Source organism: Hemitrygon akajei, unplaced genomic scaffold (genome assembly GCF_048418815.1).
Source record: "Hemitrygon akajei unplaced genomic scaffold, sHemAka1.3 Scf000182, whole genome shotgun sequence".
NCBI classification, from domain to species: Eukaryota; Metazoa; Chordata; class Chondrichthyes; order Myliobatiformes; family Dasyatidae; genus Hemitrygon; species Hemitrygon akajei.
The window spans coordinates 678381-682557 of record NW_027332068.1 but is presented as its reverse complement, the minus strand read 5'-3'; the positions used below and the strand labels follow the sequence as shown (position 1 = coordinate 682557).

The following is a 4177-nucleotide window of genomic DNA, read 5'->3' as shown; positions in this document are numbered from 1 at the left end:
TAGTCGTTTTCTAGCCTTCTTTATAACTGCATCAGTATGTTGAGACCAGGTTAAATCCTCAGGGATCTTGATACCCAGGAACTTGAAACTCCTCATTCTCTCCACTTCTGATCCCTCTGAATATTGGTATGTGTTCCTTCGTCTTATCCTTCCTGAAGTCCACATTAAACTCTTTCGTCTTACTGACGCACAGTGCAAGGTTTTTGCTGTGCACCGCTCCACTAGTTAACATATCTTGCTCCTGTACGCTTTCTCGTCTTCATCTGAGATTCCACCAACAATATTTGCATCATCAGCAAAATCATAGCTGGTATTTGATATGCACATTTGATGATTCAATATGCACATGGATGTCAGGAAAATCGAAGGATAGTGACATGGTAGAAAGGTGATATTAGAATTTGAGTGTGTTTGATTTGCTTTTTAGCTGTTATTGCAATAAATTGTGGGCCGAACAGCATTTTCAGGTATATTTCGTTGCTCTATGCTCTAAGAATTTCTTCTAATTTTTCTTTCCAGATATGTAAAACCACGTGTTTGCAGCATTGTGTTCTCGTGGCGTAATCGGTTAGCGCGCGGTACTTACAAGACAGTACACGGCGGAGAAATGCCGAGGCTGTGAGTTCGAACCTCACCTAGAACACTTTAGATTTTAATGCTTGCAACTTCCAGGTGACCGGGCGTCTCTCAAGCTGAGCATTCAACTGAAATTTTCCATTTAATTTTGTTCTGGTGACATACCCTGGTTATTATTTATATTTGACTTTGAAACGATGCCACTCTGAGTTTTGAACTGAGCAAGGGGCCGTGAGGTTAAAGGTTTTGCAGGAGATCATCCCTTACTCACTAAAAGGCAGTGTCCGCCGGGCTGCAGGCATTCTCCCTGTTTGGTTCTTTCGTTCAACACGCGTAACCTCGCTTCCCGGTGTTGAACGTGTCTGAACAGGTGGCATCTTTGTTGAATCAACGCATCCTATCTTCGCAATTCAATCAACCAAATGGTGAAGAAACCAACCCGACCTTTCCTGAAGCCATGCTGCAGAAACGCTTTAGTTGAACTTCGCCTTGGTTCGTTGTGCTGTCGATTAAACTCAATATTTACTTCGGCGAATTGTTTCAGGCACACGCGAGCAAAAGTGATATTAAACATAGCTTCAGTGACCGGAAATGGTATCGAGATACTGATATCCCTCTCCCTCTCTCAGCATGTAGCTGCATTATTTCTGGACTGAATTATAAATAAATTCGCACATGTCCCGTGTTAACCAAGCCTCTGTTAAAGAAACGACACCTCCCCCGATTCTACTGACGTGCTGAGCTTCTGTTTCCAATGGTAAGATCTTTCCGGCTGGAATGCGATCGCTCCACTGCGACCATTGATTTGATCGACTTGCCGCTCCGTTCCTGAAGACTGTTGTTACCAATATAATTTTCGTTCACAATACGTCGTTTAATTGGCCGTTCATGCCTTGGTCTGGTTGCGACCCGCCGGATCAGATTGGAACACGATCATTAATGAAATATCAGTATGATTGTGTGTCTGGTGTTAGTACGGACTCGGTGGGACGATTGGCCGTGATTCATTACTCTACAGCTGGCATCGTCTCACAAGTAACTCTGGCGTGTAACGAGTCCTGCTGTTTATAAATGTATCGGCACATGGTTCAGTCACTCGTTTCAATTAACTTGTAATCTGAGGTGAAGAGTACGGACGGGGAGACCGGATGAGAAATCTTAATGGCACTGAATTTAGCTCGTGAGCGGGTCCGCCACCTTGTGGAGACTGATAATATAACATCCATGATGGAATAGACAGAATGGCAGAATTCTGCCCCTGTACCTTCTGATATCATAACCAAATTTATTACAAAATTTTAATTAAAATCATCGATTTACTTATTTCTTAGCCAAGCCTGTGTGACGAAAGGTGAAGACTCGGAATTCTAGTAAGTGATAACTTCAATATATTATGCATATTATATTATATTATATTATATTATATTATATTATATATAATATATATAATGCCCCCAGATAAACCTGTCACGACGAGGATGGGATTCGAACCCATGCGTGCAAAGCACAATGGATTAGCAGTCCATCGCCTTAACCTCTCGGCCACCTCATCTGCTCTTCAAACGTTTGAGTTTTATTTTTCTGTGTTTCTTTCCGATCACTTGCATTCCCCGCTTATGTTCACACGCTTGTTTTCATATTCCAGTTCTATTTTCCTTGGCTGCCATGGTTACCAGAATTCCTGGGCATGGATAAGGAAGGCTTGGAGCAATATGCGCAAACCGCAGGAGAATGGAGCTTTTTTTTTATTGGCACCTCAGATGCTCTGATCGTGCTGCGTTAAAAGCATCGATTCCATGGAGTTTAAACCCGAGAGCCTGTGAGTATTTTCAGTTGTGCAATGAGCAGTGGGCAGGTGCACAAATGTCTGGTTTATTTTCAAACGCAACTACATTGTAAAATATGCCAAATTTTCCATGAATCAAGCATTTTAAAATGGAAGAATAAAAAAGAACATTTAAATATTCTTTTTTTAGATTGGCTATATTAATTACATCTTTCACATACACGGGGAGAAAAAATCTTTACGTTATGTCTCCTTTTCAAAGTGCAATGTGCAAATTTATAGTAATTTACAATAAATATGTGTACAAGCGAATAGTCAATATAACATAGAAATACAGTTGTGTCGGTATGAATTAAGCAGTCAGATGTCCAGCTGGAAGAAGCTGTCCTGGAGCCCGTTGCTGCTGGCTTTTATGCTGCGGTACCGTTCCCCAGATGGTAGAATCTGGAACAGATTATGAATGGGGTGATTCGGGAATGGAATGGTCGGTCAGACCCTTTTTACACACAATGTCTTGAATAGTGGGAAGTATATATATATATATATATATATATATGTGTGTGTGTGTGTGTGTGTGTGTGTACAATGTCCTGTGTAAGTTACTCAAAGTGGCTTCTTTGGTTTGTTAAGAGTAGGAATGCTTCTTTGTCTGATAAGTGTTTCTCTCGCAGTTGTTTAGCTTTAGACTTGCTGATATGGGGATTGTATTCATTTGTTAACCAATGGGGAATGTTATTTTGTCTGGTGAGGCTGGGAGCCTGGGGCTTTTCGTGATTTTTTCAGGGGAGTCGCGAAGGAGAAGCCGAGGAAGGTGGACGTGCGCTGCACTGCTTGGTCGACCACCGGCGGTGGTCCCAGGTGCGAGGACGTGGAGGTCGGAGGAAAGTGACGAGAGGTCGAATGGTTCGATGGTTGAGCACAAACGATGTGCACTAAACTGACTGAACTTTGATAAGTTGGCGCCTTTTACTTTTTTCTTTTCTTTCATATATATTGTATTGCATAGTACTCTTTTAGTTTTAGTAAAATCCTTAAAGTGTATTTCATAACGATATCTGGTGTGAGTTTGTGTGTCCGCGCGGCATAACCTTGATTCCCACAGCACCTGCGTGTACGGGAGGTGGGGTTGGTGTGTGGCTGGATCTCCTTTTCCCCTAGACATATACCAGCCTGTTGGTAAGTGTTACATATATATAGATGTGCTGAGCTGTCCGCTGAGCTTTCTGCAGGGTCCTGCGATTGCGGAAAATACAGTTCCCAAAAGAGAAAGTGATGTAGCCAGTCAGGATGCTCCCAATTGTGCCTCTATTGAAAGTTTTTAGGATCTGGGGGCCCCACGCCAAATTTCTTCAACCGTCTGAGGTGAAAGAGGCACACAGCCGGTATGTTCAGGCCTCGTAAGATCTTCGGTGATGTTTATGCCGAGCAACTTAAAGCTGTTCACCCTCGCTACCCCGGATACATTGATGTCAATAGGGGAGAGTCTGTCATTTGCTTAGTACAGCTGAAAGTAAATTTATTGGAATTATTCATTTTAATTAAGATGTGTTACGTTAGTAAGTTAATTCAACCGAAACATTTCAAATTAGCCTGATTGCAAAAACGTGTTTTTGTACCTAATACAGTGTAACTGCAGCCCATAGTACCACTACTACTACTAATCATAATCATCATCATCATCATCATCATCATCATCATCATCATAATAATAATATGGTCCTGATCCCTACCTAGTGGGAATTTCTTTCGAAACAGCAGCAACTTTTAAAAACTCATTTAGCAGTGTGCTGACAAAACTAATAATAAATTACAGGA

At 41.7% G+C, this 4177-nt stretch overlaps 2 non-coding genes across 2 annotated transcripts; one reads left to right on the top strand and one right to left on the bottom strand.

Moving 5' to 3' along the window:
* Window positions 1-549: 549 nt before the first annotated feature.
* trnav-uac (transfer RNA valine (anticodon UAC)) lies at window positions 550-643 on the top strand. The gene is made up of 2 exons: window positions 550-587; window positions 608-643. It is a non-coding gene; the product is annotated as a tRNA-Val (tRNA).
* Window positions 644-2046: 1403 nt separating this feature from the next.
* Window positions 2047-2128, bottom strand: trnas-gcu (transfer RNA serine (anticodon GCU)). The gene has a single exon. It is a non-coding gene; the product is annotated as a tRNA-Ser (tRNA).
* Between the last annotated feature and the right edge of the window lie 2049 nt (window positions 2129-4177).